The following is a 20,990-nucleotide window of genomic DNA, read 5'->3' on the forward strand; positions in this document are numbered from 1 at the left end:
AATTTGTAACTAATTACAGATGGGAAGTCTTAGCTGAGCCACTGGAGGAAAAATCTGAGAGAGATTCAAAGAAAGTGAATTAAAGGAATATTCCCATTTAATACAAGTCAAGTTCAATTGACAGCATTTTTGGTGCAATGTTGCTTACAAAAAAAAAAAAAAAAAATGACTTCACTCTTGTTTTCTTTAAAAAAAAAAAAAAAAAAAAAAAAAGAAGTGAAAATTGAGGTTATGACTAACAATGAAAGTGAATGGGGCAAATCTTTTGGAGAATTTAAAAGCCGAAATGTGAAACGCTTAGAATTTTATAAGAGCACTTAAATTAATTATTCTGTTAAAACTTTATTTTAGGGTTTTAGGCATTGTGGTGTTGTAACGGATGCAAGCTAGTAAGAGCTGTGCAAGTAAACCTCACTTCCCTGGCCTCAAAAGGCACACTCTAAAAACTCCTGGGTTATTTCTTTAACCCATTTTCTGGGTTATTTGTGTTGGGTTAAAATTATGGGTTATTTTTTCAGAGATTAACCATTTTCTGGGACATAGGGCTAATATTTTGACCCAATTCCTGGGTTGTTTAGGTTTCTGGGTTATTTTTCAAAGAGTAACCCATGTTCTAGGTTAACGCCCCTTCCCCCCGCCCCCCGCTGTTGTTCTGGAATTTTCTCACAATAGTCGTTTGAAACACCCATCACTTGAACTTGAACGCACTCGATCCGTTTTGGCCTGGGCTTCTTCGGTGCAACTTTGTCGCGTCAAGGTAAGCAAGTATTTTCAGTGTCAATGTAACGTAAACTTTTCTGTGTCCATGTCCCCGTTGCTAGTTTAGCACGATTTGTTGAAAAAATGACCATGGCTTACCGTGGTAATTCTGTGGTTAGCATGTAGCCGCCTGCGGATATCGCGACAAAATCTAACTAGTTTAAAGTCCGTGTAAAGTCAAAATAAATATGTGTTTTGAGTTTGTCAGACTAAATAAGAAAGTGTTATTAACCACCCAGCCAAATTTGAATGATTAAAAATAACGATAAGTTCATGAAATTAGGTGTCAAAATGGTTGAAATGCTTTTTACACATCGTTGAAAAACGTATGACCTATATAATGTGTTTAGAAGAAAACGACTGAATTCACTTTACACGGTCTTTAAATTCCATTTTTCATAAACTGTGCTGTACTTATCTCATTGTTATAATACTGGTAATAATACGATAAGTACAGTACAGCTGGTGGCGACTTCATGCCGCGTTAAGGGGGTCGAACACCGGACGAGAAGCGCCGCGCCGCGTCTAGGACAACTCGAGGTATCGTGTAACGTTACTTTCTCAGTTTATGGCCAGCAATATTGTTATGTTTAAGGACATTATGAAATTAAGATAATGTCAGTACTATGTTATGATTGTACTGTATAATTAAATACAACCGTTGCTGAGTCTGCAGTCTGAACACTTTACCTCAGAGCGTCCGGTAACTGAATGAATTGAGAATATCACCTGAAAATCCAATAACATCAGCAATTTTTATTCATGCAGCTGATTTCTGTAAATTAATGTAAAACTAACTTTACATTGCAGCACATGGTGAAGTCAGTATATATCAACCCAGATATTAGGGTTGTTCTTTTGACCCAGAAGTTGGGTTATATTAACTACAATTTTGGGTTATTTTAACCCAAAATTTGGGTCAGGTATTTAACCCAGAAGTTGGGTCAATAAGAATAACCCATTTTTCTGGGTTGAAATAACCCAGAAATTAGTTGGTCCCTTTTTAACCCAGGATTTATTAACCCATTATGGGTTATTTTTGACCCAGGAGTTTTTAGTGTGCACATCTGTGTTCTTTAGCATCCTTGTTAGCGCACCTGCCTCCCATGCCAGAGACGCCGGTTCGAATCCCGCTTTGAGCAGGTTGAGTAGGACCGGTTACCAGATGGGAGTGAGTTATGGGTTAAGTGTAAGAGATGTACATGTAAACCTTACTCCCCTGGCCTCATAAGGTGCGCTAGAGACTGCTGTCTTTAGCATCCTTGTTAGCGTGCCCAGCTCCCATGCCAGAGACGCTGATCCAAATCTCTGAGCGTGTATGTATAAATATGTATAAATTATGTTTTATACAGTCATGTTTAGGGTTTATGGCTCATCATTTTTCAAACTAAAATCATGCTGACACTGCTGTTTACGTCCTGTGGCTATACTATTGAAACTGAGCATTTTAATGTTTACGGACTGGCCCCATTAACTTTCATTGTAAGTGCCTCACTGTAACCCAGATGTTTGCTTTTTGTTTTAAAGAGAAGGTGGCACAAGTAGAAACACATATTTGTGGCAGTCAACATTATGTAACAAGTGCAGTCAATTGAGTTTAACTTTATTGAACCAAGAATATCCTGTGTTCAATACAAAAGTTTTTACATCAAATTGTGATTCAGGTGTCTTTCTAATGTAATTCTGCCTAACTGATTTCCAGCGCTCTCGCTAAATGTGGCCTAACTGTGAGTCTGAATTCGGATCGCTTGTTATAGCAGTCAGTTGTATATCTTTAACCCTATTGATCTTTTGGTGCAGCAATTTCTCTTAATTATGAAAATAACCCGATTTACAGTGGCTGCATATACGAGATTAAAAATATCCTTCAACCTGAATGCAACACGCCAGACTCTCAGTTATGTAGACTAGTTGGCGGATGGCCAGAGCTGACTAATGCCTCTATGCTAGAGGGGGTTGGAAGAGAATCGATACCACCCAATAACCAGTTCTTCCTTTAGGACAGCAAAGAATACGTATGGCTCTGAGAGCAAACCCTATTAAAAAACGACACCGTAAGTGCATACATTATTTAAAGATTCCCCTTTCATGAAGCCAAATCTAAACAATTATTAATTATGCATCCATTTCAAGTCAGGTCGTTTTGATTTTTGCCAAAGGGGATATAGGTACATAAACGCCGTAATGGTAATAATACAGAGTTTCTGTATGTTTTGATTGTTAGTTTAAAATGCAGCAATGCACTGGGTCAATGAAGGCACTCTGAATGCAGGGAGGTGATCCACTCCACACCGATCAAAGTTAATGGGGGTTCGCCATCGTGGCCGGGCCACATTAGTGGAGGCTCTCACGGTGTATCGATTAGAGCCCAGGGAAAAAGTTTTGCCATTATGTGAAAGCGGTGACGGGATGAACCAGCTCTCTGGGAGATCAATGATGTGCCCACAGCAGTAATCACCAGGCAGCTGATGATGTTTTCATTGGCCTAGCAAGTACTGGGAGAATGTGTTTGCAGTTTCTGTTGTCTGTATTGTGTCAGCAGACTGAGTGGCTCGTAGTGGACTGGGAACAGAATTAGGGTGCAAAATCAACAATCATTTCGAACATTATACACAAGCAATTGTGCCTCAGAGTGCTAGATTCTTCCTAATGCACTCAGAGAAGGTGCAGTACTAATTTTTTGTCTTCTTTTTTTGAAGACGCTGTCTAAACAACAAATGGGTCGTTTGTTTTCAGTGTGAACAACACACCAGGGGTCTGATGGAGCTTAGCGTTTTACATGCAGCAAAATGAAAACCATTAAAAAGAAAATGCTTTTTTACCTTCAAGACATAGTACTGTAGTTTTAAAAGCTGAGAAGTGTTTTACACATTTGTTTTGACAGCGCTTTGGTATATTCGTATCATTGCTGAACTGATTAAATATTAGATCTTCCGGCATTTCTTTGCAGCTGCACTTCTGTACAGCACATGTTAGCATGTGTCTCAAATCCCAGTGTGCTGCCTAGATGAGAAAAATCTAGATGATTTTTAGGCATTAAATTCAGACTAATTATGCTTCTTTCTAAGGTACTTAATTTTGTTCAATGTTTTACTCACACTCAAATATAATTACTGAGATGTATTGATAGATCTAAATGTGTTATTTTACACAATTTTAGCTTAGCCACATGGTAATGTTAGAATTAAAGAATAAACGTTAAACCAACTGCATGCTCACAGCCAACATTACTTCGATAATATGACATATTTCAGATTGAAACAGGATATTGAACAGGGAAAAAAAAATAGTAATCTTTCCTCAGAGTATTATATGATGTGCTAGCTTAGCCATGCGCTAATGTTAGAAATTAAACACGTATTTCAAAGTGAAATGGGACTCTCAATCCAAATCTTTTTCTGTTACACCATGTGTTAGATTAGCAACATAATTTTAAAATTAAAGAAGCATATCAAGTTTATCCTACAAGCATATCCTGTATTATTTTCTTTTAAGCAAAACCAAAAATTGGATCCCTTTGACTTCAAATGGAGAAAAAAAAAAAAAGAGAGAGAGCAAGATTTTCCAGATATCTTCTTTAGATTGGTTTAGAACCACATGAGGGATGACAGAATTTTCATTTTTGGGTGAACTTTTTCACATTTTGAAACCAATTTCTTGTGTAGACAAATTGAGTAAGTTTACTAGGTTTTCTTCAACATTGTCTCCATATGAAAACTTTTCTAAATCATATGCATATTTCCTGAAATATCCAATATGGCAATATACTTCTCACAATTCTCTCTTAACACGATCAACATTTCTGTTCCATTGAGAACAGAAGTGACCCTTTTTATTTGAAAAGCAATTTGCCATTGTCCGCACCTCAGGGACAAGCGTCTGCGCCTTCACACCGGTCGAGAGCTACGACCTCCGTGATCTTTCTACAGACTGATTTTAACCTTCGCTCCGAAGAAGAAATCTTCACCACGCTCCCGTTTGGCTTCAATCACAAGAAGCCTGATTCAGAGCGCCGGCATAGACGTGCCGAGAGATGTGGGGTGTTTTATACTGCTGAGAATGTAAGAGGATAGTGAGAAAGAGTTCATTTTTCAAAGTGCTGAGAGGCATGTGATGGTCCCTCAGCCATTGTCTTGGTGTCAGGGCAGATGAATGGGACAATATGGGGGAGAATAGCTTGAGACTGAAAAACCGAAGACAACACGGGGAGCAGTGCAGAGAATGAAAGCAACTAGACAACAGCATTAAAAAGCACTACCTCCCTTTTCCTCTCAAGCTCTCCGTGTCATATCATATGCAGTTCATCATTCCGCACGCCCCTCGTGGGAAGATCCATTCCGTTTTAAGGTAGCACTCTGAATCGCTTCTCAGAAAATTGCGATATGCCTTCTCATTACGTGCTTTAAAGTTCCACATTTATTCCTGGAAAAACGCCTGACACCCGTTCGAGATTAGAACATTCGTGATATTTCCGAGGAATAAATGCTTTGACAGCTCTGTCAGGGAAAAGTGAGAAACTAAACACAAATATGTCAACTTATTGAGTGCTCTTTCTGTAAAGGACGGCCCACCGATCTGTCATTGCATTCTTTTAAAGGGATTCAATGATTTTGGGGTCAATAGAACGCTGTTAGCGTCTTGTCTGTCAGAGCTGTCTGGTTGTAAGGGAGTCGAGCGAAAATGTCAACTGATGTATCTTCATATCTCTCTGCCTGCCGTTTCCTGATGGCCGTGTACAGTCGGGCAGGCTGTGTGATGTGCGTTGCATAATTCCCTCAAATAATTCATACGAAGCCTTGCGTTGGAAATGAAATTTGACTACAGTAGAATATCCTCCCATGTATCACCAGGCGTACATTTGAAGAGTGCTTCGTGAAAAAGTCTACGTTCATCCCACATTCAGGAGCAGACAAAACATGGCCATGATGAGAAATGCCACCAAGATGGTGAAATATTTAATGGCATTACCACTGTGAAATGTCACAGGCTGCTGGCTAAAGCTGCGCGTCCTCAGGGGCTGCGCCTTTTCGCATTGAGCTTCGTAACTGATTGAATAAATATTCATTATGAAAATTGGATTTGAAAAAAATGTTTGTATTGTGAAATATTGCCCAGATCTATTCTCCAAGAGCTTCCAAGCCAGAGTATTTATCTAGCCAATTGAAGCAATATTACCATAATTGGTTGGAGACCAAACGACAAGACATTGTGGTGGGAGTCAGCTTCATACTAAATAATTTCAACAATATGAAGTGAATTTCTGTGCAATTTTCCTTGAAATATCAATGGAGAAACATCAAAGTGCATTTCATCAGCGCTAAATGAAGGTACTGTCGTACGATACAACATCCCTTAAGGGTCATTTATGAGCTATTTTGAATTGATAAATGAAAATGAAGGAAATGGTGAAGACGAGTGCCTTAAGATATTAGAAAAATAATACCGACACTTTTAGATCTGTCAAGATACTTCAAACGTGAGGAAAAAGCAGCAAGACTCTTTGAGAGGGATATTCTATAGAGATTTTCATAATACTTACAGCTTGCTATGTGAATGCTAACATAGATTTTTGCAAGCGAATTAGCATGTATGCGGTCCACTGTATGCGTGTTAAGCTTGTTTGTCCATAATCCTTCACACACTCTTTAAGTTTTTTGAGCTGAACATCCTTAATATATTCACTTTTATGCTTTGAAGTGTGAAAACGCCTTGATCATACAGTTATTGTGCAATGTTGCGTATTTAAGCACGGGGATGGCGGTGGAACAAGGCTGTGCTATTTATCTTTTTTCCCCTTTGTGTTTGCGGATAAGCAATTAAAATAAGTGGGTCACCCGTTGTTGAATGAGCACTTGAACCCACAGGCACAGGGGTTTCTTATCTGATTTTATCACTGATGCCTCTGTGTTTTAGCTCCCCGGGTCTTGTTGCTCTGAGAGATGGAGAATGGCAGAGATATTATACTTATGACAGAAGCCAGAAGCCCTTATTTACCTACAGCCTAATCTGCACATATAATGTGATTTTATCATTGGCATGTTCTGCACCAATGATTGAATATGAGGAGCTGCTCACCCCATGCGGGAATGAGCGCAGCAGCAACAGGCTCCAGCCATCGTGATCGACAGGCACCGGGACCTGTAAAATATCCCCAGGCCAGTGCGTCTCACCCCCATCCATCCACAGAACTGTCAGTGATATTGAGAGACTGTCAGACTCCTTCTCAAGTACGTCCAAATCAACAGTAAATATTAGTCCTGTAGGGCCTCTGGGAGCTCAGTTACATCCCCTTTATTAACCTTGCAGCCTGGCTGTTTGATGTTAAATAATTACTCTGGCAGCTCTCGGGGGAAACGCGGCACAAGGCTCTTTCCGTCCCTTAGCCATGTCGCCGCTCAAGGGGCTTCGTTTCACACCGTCTAACACACATCCTGAGCATGAACGTTCATAGGGCAATGAAAATAAGAGTGTCCATGATAAAGGAAGAACGCTTTTTTTTTAAAAACATCAACTTTAAAACATGTCCTAGGTTCTTACAAATGTACTCTTTGTAACAGTCAAACAAAACCTTGAACATTTCATTCATTATTACAGTTTATTCACTATAGTTTAAAAAAAAATTGGTAATAAAAAATGACAAGATCTCAGAGTTAAACTGTATCAGAAAAAAATAATCTTAATTATGTCAGATAACACTTAAGCAAAACATGGTCAGGTCAAAGTGTCTGAATAATTTATGGCTCCAAATTTTTATCAATTTTAGTCCAATGTATGAAGAATTTTTGGTTATAATATGTCACAGTTTACTTTTTTTTTTTACTTTTGCTATCCTCACTTACATAAATGAACTATAGTGTCCTGCACTCACTAGTAAAAACATATCAAAAATATTTGGTTTGACCATATATATATATATATATATATATATATATATATATGTATGTGTGTGTGTGTGTGTGTGTGTGTGTGTGTGTGTGTATATATATATATATATATATATATATATATATATATATATTTTTTTTTTTTTTTCTATTATAATATACTTTAAAATATAATTTATTTTTGTGATGCAAAGCTGAATTTTCAGCATCATTACTCCAGTCTTCAGTGTCACATGATCCTTCAGAAATCATTCTAATATGCTGATTTATAACAAATGTTGTGCTGCTTAATATTTTTTTTTATAACGTGATACCTTTTTTCAGGATTCTTTGATGAATAAAAAGTTAAAAAAGAGCAGCATTTATTTAAATTAAATCTTTTTGTAACAATATACACTACTGTTCAAAAGTTTGGGGTCAGAATTTTTTTCTTCATTTTTTTTTTTTTTTGGAAGAAATTAATACTTTATCACAGTTTCCAAATAATATTAAGCAACACAACTGTTTCCAACTTTGATAATAACTGAGTATCAAATCAGCATATTAGAATGATTTCTGAAGGATTATGTGACACAAAAGACTGGAGTAATGGCTGATGAAAATTCAGCTTTGCATTACAGAAAAAAAAAATATTTTAAAGTATATTAAAATAGAAAACCATTATTTTAAATTGTAATAATATTTCACAATATTACTGTTTTTTTCTGTATTTTTGATCATTTAAATGCAGGCTTGATGAGCATAAGAGACTTATTTCAAAAACATTAAAAATAGTAATGTTTCCAAACTTTTGAATGGTAGTGTATATTCCAAATATCTTTCTTTTTTATCATAATATCATAAATTATAAATTCATAAATCATGAATGATTTGACTTTTGTTTTCTGCATCACCTTTGGCAGACACATTTTCCCCCAAATATTACTAAGCAGTGAATCCATTTTGTTAAAGTAGTTTAAAAATAAATAAATAAAAAATAATAATAAAATATTATGCCAAATAATTTAATTAATATTATTAATACTTTTAATGAGGATTTTTTCTTCATTAGTATCATCCTGACTTTATATCACCCAAAAAATATCAAAATAAATTAATTCAGTAATAAAAAATGGTCATTTTAGAAAAGATTTATTCAAGGTCTTTGTATGTATAAATTGCATTTTTAATGTATTTTTGAATTAATTTGGACATGCAGGCAAAAGAACAAGCGTTATGTCATTGCATCAGAATAATACATTTTGGTTTCACTTGGATTAGTAAGTTCTGGGAGGGGGATGTGTTACAGTATCACAGATCTAATTATAAAGTGAGGGGGTGTAAATAAGGCAGCTGAGACATTCTATTCTCGCAATTATTTGCACTACAGTGGATGAATTATTTATGATACATGTTATTTGTGGCCTTACACAGCTGGGCTGCGGAAACACAGGCCTGTCATGTTGACATCAAAACTCACACTGTTCTCTACTGTGCAGCAAACATGACTCTTGTACACACAACACCCCCCTCGAACCCCCCTCGACAAAGCACAGTCTGGAGTCCGAGCTGCATCCTCACTCTTATTCAAACAAACAGGGGCTTACTCTAATCCTTGCTTCCTGTCTCCCCGGCTTGTTTCCAAGGTAACGTGTCAGAAGAGACAAGAGCGCTGCTGACTGCCTCTACGGGGCCAGTTCCCCTCCTTTGCCCAAGTTCGTCTGACTTTTGGTCACATGACACCCGTTCCCATGACTACCAGGTTGAGGACAGCCCAAGAGCACGCGAGCGAGGGGAGTTCCACACGTTCTGCCGAAAATGAAGACGGGGGATTGAGATCGGCCTCGCTCCCAGAAGTCCCTCAATATTACACGCCGCTTAACTGCGCCGGCAGCCAGTCGGATCTCAGGTGCCTTTGTTAAATGAAGAAAACATATTGTATTTCAGACAATCCAGAAATCACTCAACAGTGTGATAGATCCGAAGCACCTTCAAATGAGTATCCTCTCCAAAACAATAATAGCATGTATTGGAAAGAAACTGTAATAAGGGGCTCATCATCAAATACTTGGGCACACATTTCCTCGCTTTCCTGTTGCAGTTGTGTTGCTATGGGAACATGATTCAAATTGACAGCATTTGAATAAAGGTTTTGATGTTAATTTGGAGGAAAATCACTTGGCTGAACCTGTCCAAGGAGAGATGCGATGCGTTCCACTTCCTCACCTCTTCATTTCTTCACCAGGTTAATCATTTGTGATTGTACGCTCGAGAGCGTAAATGTCTCCGTTACAGTCCTAAAATATGAGCAGCTGCCGACAATTATCATCAGATTTAATTCACATGAATGGAATAAGACTCCCAAGTACCGTGCCAACGACTTTAATGTGTTATCTTGCAGAACAGTGCCCGACTTCTTGGCTACGGTGGGCGTAGAAGAGACCCTAAGGTTAAAGAAGCAGATAAGCACATGACCTTCTTGCAGTCATTGTAAACCTGCACTGTCTCCAAGCCTTTTAGCTTGTGTAAAGATCAGAAAGGTTGGAACGGAGCCATCAGACAGCACGGGGGGACCGATTGAGGAATGAGAGCCAAGGTGGTTTGGCCTCAAACACCTGTCCCTTCTTACTTCCTCTCCTGAGTCCAATGGATCCAGCTGCATTGATTCAGGCTGGGATGTGGAAGGTAGTTTGTTGGCCATCGACTCGGCTCAACACACTGTCCAATCCATCGGAGACCTTCGTGACCTATAAGACTTATAAGGGTTGTGATCTTCTCCTGACAACAGTATTAAGGTCACATCTGGATTTGGAGCAGTAATGGAACAGACGGTGGTGTCAAACACAAATCCAGACGGGCACTATGGATGATGAGAGTGAAGCTCGTTCATCTCCGGCTGGAATCCTCACAATTCTGTCTGAATTTGAACCTGACAGTCCATCAGCGCTGCATATCCCTGCTGTTACTACCCCATGTGTGAGTCAGACTCCCGGAGCTACCGCGTAGCTTTGGCTGACAACCTCATGCATTTCCCGCCACTGTGACTTCGCAGGAACACAAATCACCTTGCGTGGCCATTAAAAACCAGTGAATGGAGCTCCAGACTCCTCTGATTTCCCATCCAACCAATCGTGCTGATTTATTATCCTCCAAACACCCAGAGAGCCAGCAATAGATCAGAAAGATTCACGCCTTCCTTGCCGGAGCAATATGAACTGCTTCCACGTCTCATAGGAAGAAGCAGATGATTAGGGTCACGCTGGCAGAGTCGATGCTGACACGCTCCTCTGAATCAGCGCGGGCGTCCCCAGACCTAGGGAATCCTGGGAAACCCTCGTTGTGATCCATCTGCCGTACTTCTTACTCAGCATCCAGGCCTACTTGGGAGGTTCCCCGGTTTCAACACTTTGGCCTCTCTCTTCTTCCTTCGTCTCCTTCATCACTTCCCTGCATTCTCTGCATTCTGCTAATAAATCACCACAGTGGAGGCCTTGGCTGCTAAGCTCAACCCCGCAGTGCGCTGAAAACCTGATTAGTGGCGTTTACCCAAATGATTTACAGAAAACAATTGCCTCAACTAATTCTAGCCGGCTAATTTCATTTTCTCTCGTATCCTCAATTCATACGCGAGAAAATTATGTACGGCAACTCGAATGACTCAAGGCGATCATTTTGCATAAAACGACGGACCGTAGTCGACAATTTAGCTTCATCAGGCGGCTGTATGCGTGTTCTGGTTTGGCCTGGGCTTTCTTTCGCTGAATGAGAGCAGGTTGGAAAGAAATGCAAATTACAAGGTCACACACACACACACACACCATCTGAATTTCATCCTGATGATTGGCTGTGAAGGTTCTGACCCTGCTAATATCTCTATTTCACCTCTCTCATTTCACGGCTTGCCTTTCAGACCATGGGGAGAAGAGAGGGAAATGATATGGTAATGTATTAACCGGTATAATGTAACATTAAAGCCTAGTCAGAAACTCAATGACCGAAGAGCATATAACAACATAGCCATGCCTCTTTTTTCTTTCTTTTTTTTTTTTGTGGCTGTACAGCAGCCTGTTTTGATTTTCTCAGACTTGCCAAGGCTTTGGTCTTTCTTTTTTTTTTTACTCTCCCTGGATATTGATGTTGTTTAACATGATTTACACAAGTAGTAGTTGTTCCTGGATCGACATCCTTTGTTGTTCCTGGAACAGCATTCGAATCAGCCAATTGCAGCCATTTTTATTTTACAGCTAGGGTCATGGTGATGATTGGTTGATCCAGCAACAGCAAAAGATGTCAATACAGGAACTTAAACTTGTGTAAATCATGTTCTGCTGCCCTAAAAAGACATAATGGGGTAACTACACATTTGTCAAAATGGAGTTAAACCAAGTCTCTTAGGCCAGAAATTTTTGAACTGGGTTTGCAAAAATATATATTTCTGAAAAAAATGTTATATTAATGGTAAATAATGAAAACAATATATCTTGCTTACCTATCAACGTCTGTATGTTAAAGGGACAGTTCACCCAAAAATGAAAATTATCCCGTGATTTACTCACTCTCAAGCCATCCAAGATGTATACGACTATCTTCTTTCAGATGAACACAATCGGAGATATATTTAAAAAATATCCCTCGAAGCTTTATAATGGTTGTGAATGGGGGGCCACATTTTAAAGCAAAAATAAAATGCATCCATCCATAATAACAGTAATACGGCTCCAGTGGGTTAATAAAGGCCTTTTAAAGCAAAGCAATGTGTTTTTGTAAGAAAAATATCCATATTTAAAACTTTATATATTCAAATAACTAGCTTCCAGCGGACAACCATACGCATACTGCACAAGTCGGCTTGCGCCAAATGAGTAACCCCCTGACGCAATGTAGGTGTAGTGTAAGCTTTTTTTTTTTGTTTATTTGCTCACAAGTTGGCATTATTTGTCCTGACAAACAAATTGACTCAACTATGCGCAGATTTTTTAAAAAATAATAATAATAATTCAATCTTAATCTCAGTTTTTTGTTTTAGTTACTGCCTTTTTCCTTTGTAGGGCTACATTTGTATTACAACTGGCATTAGAATAGCATTGAAAGAAAGAAAGATGTACATTTTTTTCATATTCCAATATTATTCCCAAAGAAACAAGCGTGTGTCATTGTATTCATACTTCAAATTTGTCCATTTAACATGTAGAACAGGTCTATATCTGTGTTTAGCACACAGCTTAGCTTTAGGTTGATAGATTATCGGGTGTAGAAAAATTAAGTCTTTTGAAATACCCTTCATGGTTCTCTGGGACCAAATTGGTGATATGGTAATACACCCAAGAGGACTGTACGATAAGGAGGAATGAAGTCATGTAAAACATGGATTGTATGATATGTGGATATGAGAAAGTAGATCACCAACATAATGTGTTATTATGGTAATGAAATGTAATAAATCATTCTCGCGATATCCAAATGATTCCATTTTAACATGTGGATAAATCTGCACGCCCTGAGCTCTTACAGCAAATGTGTGAAATTCAAAGTGAAGTGGAGCTCCGGTCTTTAGCACTAATCAGACGAATGCTATCCATATTGACTCTCAAATAGTCAGAATAATTCAAATCTACATCAGAGGATATTACTTTGCATATTTACACAAGGATTTGCATAAAGAGGGAGTTAAAAAGAGAGAGCAAGTTAGAAAGAGAGAGAGAGAGAGAGAGAGAGAGTTCAGTGGCGTTGCCAATATTGCAGACCAGGCTTTATTGCTGCTCCCAAAGGGACTGCAAAGGAACCATTAAATTAGTATTGGACCGAGCGTTGAACCTTGCTGTCAGCATCAGCAGTATGGCGATTGGCTTTGTTATTGTATTTGACATACTGAGACAGATTATAAAATGAATGTCTACATTGTGCCTCCCAAAAAAGATTACCCAGATTAATTGTGCTTTCCATTCTTTCATGTCTTTTCAGAGAGTCCTTTTATCCACACACCTCCAGTCCAAGAGATATGATAGCAGAGTCCATTAAAAACGTTATTAGCTCTTTCAGGGGCCTATGGATGTTGTATATTTAAAGAGGTATTTCACACAAAAATTAGATTCTGTCATCATTTACTCACCGTCATGTCGTTCCAAGCCTTAGTGTAATTTTGAATAATATGCTGGTCGCTCTTTTCCAAGTCTCAAAAGGGGCGCATAAACACCATAAAAGAATCATAAAAGTGGTCCTAAGCTATATAATAGCTTTGGAGGAACAGACTCAAATTTAAGTTATTGTTCAATAAATTTCATAGCTGCAACTGAATCATTGAGTCACTGAGTTGAATGTGAGATGTATGTCTAATTAATGAATAAATCATTGAGACAGGTTTCGTGAACTGGATTAAAAGAATAAAAAAGTACTCCCCTTAATAAAAAAGTACTATCAGTACTCCCCTTAACACCCCAAAGAGAGATTTATTTATTTATTAAAGTAAATATATATCAATTTCCCTCTGTTTTATAAACAAAACTATTTTGACTTCAGAAGGCTTTAAATATAGTGCACAAGTCATATGGACCACATTTATGATACTTCTTTTGTACCTTTTTGAAAGTCTTCATTCATATATTGAAAAGAGTAGCCTGGAAATTCTTCAAAAGATTGACTTTTGTGTTCCGCTGGAAAAAAGCAAGTCATATGGGTTTAGAACGACATGAAGATGAACTGTTCCTTTAAAACTGGAGTGACTGAGGCGGGGTCATGTTAAACCTCAATGTGTAAGAGAGGCTGGCTATCCTGGGACTAATTAATTACTCTGCGGCAGACTAATAATGCTGCTGCCATTAATTCACACAAGTTCATTAGGAACTGCTTCCTCTCTCATCACAGATCTTTGCTGGAAATATAAGCTCGTCCTGCGCTGAAATCCGGAACGCACTCACTCTTCAACACCGCTCAGCTGTCTTCATTTGTTTTGGCCAAAATCCAAGTCTCATGTCATTCCGACCCACTTACAATCATTATAGCTCAGCAAGTCTCAACTGATGGGTCACGAACTAAAAATGTTTTGCAAGTCTGATAGCAGGACACTAATTGCAAATAATACAATGCAACATAAGAAACTATATTTATGGGACAGTTCACGTTCCATAAATGATTTTGTTTCTGATTTGAAATATGATGTTTTATTAGCAAAGTTCAGGAGGAGCACATACTAGTAACCCAAACAGCATGAGAGGAGTCCTCCTTTTGCTGCCAAAACAGCCCTGACCTGTCGAGGCATGGACTCCACTAGACCCCTGAAGGTGTGCTGTGGTATCTGGCACCAAGATGTTAGCAGCAAATCCTTGAAGTCCTGTAAGTTGCGAGGTGGGGCCTCCATGATCGGACTTTTTGTCCAGCACATCCCACAGATGCTCGATTAGATTGAGATCTGGGGAATTAGGAGGCCAAGTCAACACCTCAAACTTCTTGTTGTGCTCCTCAAACCATTCCTGAACCATTTTTGCTTTGTGGCAGGGCATATTATCCTGCCGTAAGAGGCCACAGCCACCAGGGAATACCATTTCCATGAAAGGTTACATGGTTTCGGCGGTGGACATGGGTCAGCATGGGCACCCTGACTGGTCTGCGGATATGCAGTCCCATACGCAACAAACTGTGATGCTCTGTGTGTCCTGACACCTTTCTATCAGAACCATTATTAACTTCTTAAGCAATTTGAGCTACAGTAGCTCGTCTGTTGGATTGGACCACACGGGCCAGCCTTCGCTCCCTACATGCATCAATGAGCCTTGGCCACCCATGACCTGTGCTGATTCCCCACTGTTCCTTCATTGGACTACTTTTGATAGATACTGACCACTGCAGACCAGGAACACCCCACAAGAGCTGCAGTTTTGGAGATGATCTGACCCAGTCTAGCCATCACAATTTGGCCCTTGTCAAACTTGCTCAAATCCTTACACTTGCCCAATTTTTCCTGCTTCTAACACATCAACTTTGAGGACAAAATGTTCACTTGCTGCCTAATATATCCCACCCACTAACAGGTGCTGTGATGAAGAGATAATCAGTGTTATTCACTTCACCTGTCAGTGTCAGTGGTCACATATATAAACTGAATTCCAAGCTCGGAGTCTTCCCCTCGGACAGCACGGCAAATATGCATACTCTTTTCTCTATCTGAGTATATGTAAGTGTGAACTCCTGAGATGTTATTTAAATGTGACTACTTTTGCAAGTAGTTTTTGTTTGCTTGTTTGTTTGTTTTGTTATTTCACTATTTCACATTCAAGTAGAAAGGACTTGAACTTACATACCTAAAAATATCTTACCAGCAGCTTTGCAAATATGGCCACAGAGTGAACTGACTTTCCTCGAAATGGACTGCATGGGATAGCAAAATAAATATATTCCTATATTACTTATTGACATCTGTATTTTGGTGCAGATTCATCTGCCACTTGGTATAATGGCTAATACTAATAAAATATTAAATCACTGCAATTTTGCTGTTGTTTATACATTTAAAAAAAATTACATTTTTCTTTTTTAGCCTGTTTATCATTTCACATACTTTTGGGCCTGTGCATTTAATTGTAATATTAAGAAATGTATCTGTCTGATACTTTTACAATTTATGTTACAAAAATGTAAACTTGTTTCCACCTCAAGAAGAGAATCAAAAAAGTCTAATTGTGAAAAGAAAAAAAAAAAAAAGAAAAAGCTTTTTTTTTTTTTTACTCTGAGGTGTAAATGGGTCATTACTTGAAATCCAATGTAAAATCTGAGGCTTGAAGCAAAACCATTTAGAAGCACCGCTCTAATCTGTCAACAAGGAGATTTTCTCATAACGTCTGCCGCGACTTAGCCGAGGTTGTGTCGTGCCTCGGTAAATGCCACCGTCTCTTATTTAATTTGAGCGGCGAGCCAGTATGCTATTCTAGAGTTATCAGTGTATTAAGTTGATACAATAACTGTGTTTGTACTTGATTAAGAAGTCTTTGTTCTGCGGTTGTCGCTGGGTAAATTAACTTGACAGAGTCACCTCAGGGGGGTGAGTAGCAGATACAGATACAGTCAAATTACAGTGATGCCTCGGCCGTGTGTGCGGAGGATCTGACCCAGTGGCAGATCGATACGGCTCACCGTCCAGCACACAGCCAGCCATTAATCACGCCATCAAGCCTGTCGAGCCCCATACAAGGCCATCTGCCTCAAAGGACTGTGTACAAACACTGCATGGCTCCTGTGCTGAGGAGACACTCACACAATTCCCACCATCACATCATGCGAAATTCAGCCACTAAGTGAGAGACGGAAATAGAGCGCAATCCCAGAAGCCTTGGGAGGTTCTTATGCCGACAGGATTACTGGCTTTCTCTGTTCTGGCTCACCTGACAAACCCATCTACTCACTCTGTATATGCACACAATAGGAGTTGGAGTGGAAATCGCTGGAGGGAAAGATATCAAGAGCGAGTGAGAGGAAGGTGTGTGGGTGTGAGAGAGGAAACTGAAAACAGTATAATTCCTCATTGTCTTCAGCGAATTGGAAATAGTCTCCAAGATATTTCGGCCTCATCTTCTTTGTGGTTGGTTGGTGACGTTTTGGCGCACAAGCTCCCACAAGCTCCCCGAAGACTGGTGTGGTACGGCAAAGCTCGATCCCTCCCCTCGCGCTCCAGCCTTGCGCTAATTACACCCGGCTCCATGCTGATGAGACGTGCAGCTGTCAGGCCCTCCACGCGTGCTATAAATCACAGTTCCGTGGGCTTTGTTTATCTGATTGGACGGGCTGAGGGGGGAGCCGGCGAAAGCTCTCCTATCTCTTCGCCTCAGATCCAGCCTGCTCTGCTCCTTTCCTCTGTCTGCCAGCAGGTTTAATCTACACGCTCAGACGGAGTCAATTCTCCACCTCACTGTCGCGGGCTCTAGATCCGCTGCATGGTCTCAAATTGAATTGCGGACGCAGGCTGTGGCATCAGGCCATGTTACACCACACACCGTCCTCTGTCATCACACTCCGTGCACAGATAATGCCAGAACAGTGAAGCTCAGAGATTCTGTTATTATGGCTCTGTTAAATTGCTTTCACACGTTTAGGACTCTTGCCAGTCTCATTTTAGACCGGAAGAATAGAGTCTTCTTCTCGCTTGAAAGACGTGCCTGCCTCATATAATGCACAGTATATTAAAATCGCTGACATTGATGATGTTGTACTTTGTGTAAGGGATAGTTCCCTCAAAAAGGAAATTTCTGTCATCACTTACTTATGTTGTTCCAAACCTGTAGGGCTTTCTTTCTTCTGTGGAAAATACAATAGATATTTTGAGAAAGTATCCATACGATTCAATGGTAAGCAAACTGTTTGTATATGACTTTCTTCTATCTGATGAAAACAATCGGAGATTTATTAATAAATATCTTGACACATCCAAGCTTTGCAATGGCAGTGAGCGGGATGAGCAAGTATGAGCTGAAGAAAGTGCTTCCATCCACATCCATCCATCATAAACATGATAATAAAGGCCTTCTGAATTGAAGTGATGTGTTTGTGTAGAAAAAATATATATCTGTACTAACAAGTTATGAAGTAAAATATCTAGCTTCCGCCCGACCGCCTTCCGAATTTTACTTATGGAGAAAGTGTAAAACTCTCGCAGTTTAAAAGGCTTACACTACATCCTACGCCTTCCCTGTTCAACTTTACGGAAAAAAGCTTAACTGACACGACACCGGTTCCATTTTTTCGTAACTTTAATACAGAAGGCGGTCTGGCAGAAGTTAGATATTTTACTTCATAACTTGTTAAATATGGATATATATATTTTTTTTGACACAAACGCATCGCTTTGCTTCAGAAGGCCTTTAGTAACCCCCCAGAGCCATGTGAAGTATTTTTATGATGGATGGATGTGGATGGAAGCACTTTCTTCAACTCAAACTCATCGATCTCGTTCACTGCCATTATAAAGCTCGGATGCGTCAGGATATTTATTAATATATCTACAATTGTGTTCATCAGAAAGAAGAAAGTCATATACACCTAAGATGGCTTGAGGGTGAGTAAAGCTTGGGGTCATGTTCATTTAAAAGTGAACTAATCCTTTAAATGAACACAGAATTTTCATCTGTGAGTGAACCATCCCTTTAAGAGTGTTACTGTTATTAGATATCATCTAAAAACTAACCACAAACATCTTTGACATTCCGTAAAAATAAAGGTCCTTTGAATGATTCTTTGATGCACTTTAGCAGCTTCTTTTTATCAAGAACCATTTTTCATTTTATATAGTGTACATTGGGCTCATTTGAGATTAAAAAGTTATTGACAGTTAACTGTCAGGGAAAAAAAGTGAAAATTGTACCTTTAGGGGTACAACAGCTTGTCATTGAGGTAGGGCCTTCAAGGATACACCTTTATATTTTATCTATCCCTTAAGGTTCTTTAAGGTATGTGTACCCGTTAGGAATAGATATGGTACAAAAGTGTACCTAAAAGGGTACAGCCTCAGTGACAAGATAAAGGACTTTGAAATTCAATCCAGTATGGAAAAAAACACTGATAACTGAAAGTGCTTATTCAAGAAATGCCAGTTTTGCACCATTTATGAAATACCTGTTTATTAAAATGTTTTAAAATGTCATAATACTGCATTATTGAAAATGACTAATCATAGAAAACAATGTATCAAACACCCAAATATTACTTTTATTGTTGCTTAGTTACAAAAATTGATTTCCACTTCACCAGAAGCATGAAATGTAAATTCACCCTATCTATTTTATAAATGCATGAATTGCGAATGATTTATCTATATATATATGTTTCTTTTTACTCTTTCAACTAAAAGCTCGCATTCAGATCTGTTTTCATCCAATCAACACCCAATGGACAGAATGAAGTCAGTGGCCTACGTTTCTTTTTTTTTTTTTTTTTTTTTTTTTTTTCTTTTTTTTTTGATAATCCATTTCACTTGAAAAGATCTGTTGCCAATTTCTTTTTATCCCGACTTTAAATGTAACCTTAAATATAGCCCTATTTCTTTTATTTGTCTGTCTGCAAAAAAATGGAAATGTAATGTATGATTGAAAAATAAATTTACTTGAAAGTGAGTAATGTGTTACCCCAACACTGCTCATCAAGAACCATATTTTGTTTATATATTATTATGTCTCATTAGTACAGTATGTGATGGACTTCTGGGTTCTTTGAAACTTGGTTTTCTAAAGAAGCACAGATGATGCAATTTTAAAAGTCACCATGAAATCAAAATGGACAATTCTTGTTTTTTATGGAATATTGTAGTATTTATTAGATGATTCATCCTTGCACATCATTATTTTTTTAAAACAAATTCATGTACCCTCGTATTCTTTAACTAAAATAACTTCCTCTCCCTCCTGCAGTGACATCTCGGCTGCGTCCGAAAACCTAGGTAGCTGTCTTGCTGCCTCGCTATCTTATAAGAGAATGACTTGTATGGCAGCATTTGTGCATGAAGGTACCTCACAAAATTGATTTCGGACAGACTTCTGAGGCAGCGTAACAGTTTAATGATCTACAGTAATATAGCGCAAGCTTTGGTGAGAACTAAACAAATATTTAATTACTACAGTAGTAATTTCTCGATAGAAATGATATCAAAATTGAAATATGTTGATCAAAATCGTACATTTATACACAAACTGAGCAGCAAACGCAACCTTCGGACGCCATCTTTATTTTTCTAGCTCAACTGTCACAGAATGGAAAGCACAGGATTGTGGGATATCAAAGGCAGCTAAGGATACATCTATGCTTCCTTCAAAAATCGATCTGAGGAAGGTATCTCACGAGAGAGGAAGTGAAGCTAACATTGGATTCGGACGTGCCTTGATGCCTTACTACCTTGAAATGTGTCCTCGGAAGGCAGCATTTTTCAGTTTTCGGACGCAGCCCTCTTCTCTGATGATGAACAACATGTCAATCACATGACATCACAGCAATAGCAAACCTCAACCATCCAATCAATTTCTGATAGACAAAATCAAGTCCCGCCCTAAATTTTTTTTCTTGTTCGAGAAGCTCAAATTCAGATATACATCACAATAGGGAAGACTATCGCAACTTCCATTTCAAGCTGACGATATATAGCACCGTTGCTCTTCGGGCGACTCGAATTCGAGTCCCAGCTCGTGGACCTTTCCCGATCCAGTCCCACTCTCTCTTCCTGTTCACTCTATACAATCCTATCACAATAAAGGCGAAAATAAATCTTTAAAACAAGTGTTTAATTTCTATTTGCCATTCAAATCATTAGCCAACTGTAATGGAATAAGTGGAACGGTGGATTGATGTCCGTTTGGTTAACCTCATGTTCCCTTGGACCTGAAAGAGGAAATGGGCGGG

The 20,990-nt window shown here is 38.8% G+C and overlaps 1 long non-coding RNA gene across 2 annotated transcripts in view; it reads left to right on the forward strand.

Moving 5' to 3' along the window:
• Positions 1 to 680: 680 nt before the first annotated feature.
• Positions 681 to 20,990, forward strand: part of LOC125259413 — a 67,758-nt gene continuing 47,448 nt past the window's right edge. For both annotated transcript variants that reach the window (XR_007182799.1, XR_007182800.1), the window contains exon 1: positions 681 to 757. This is a non-coding gene — a long non-coding RNA (uncharacterized LOC125259413). The remainder of the gene's footprint in view (positions 758 to 20,990) is intronic.

This window comes from Megalobrama amblycephala, linkage group LG2, assembly GCF_018812025.1.
Source record: "Megalobrama amblycephala isolate DHTTF-2021 linkage group LG2, ASM1881202v1, whole genome shotgun sequence".
In the NCBI taxonomy this organism is placed as follows: domain Eukaryota; kingdom Metazoa; phylum Chordata; class Actinopteri; order Cypriniformes; family Xenocyprididae; genus Megalobrama; species Megalobrama amblycephala.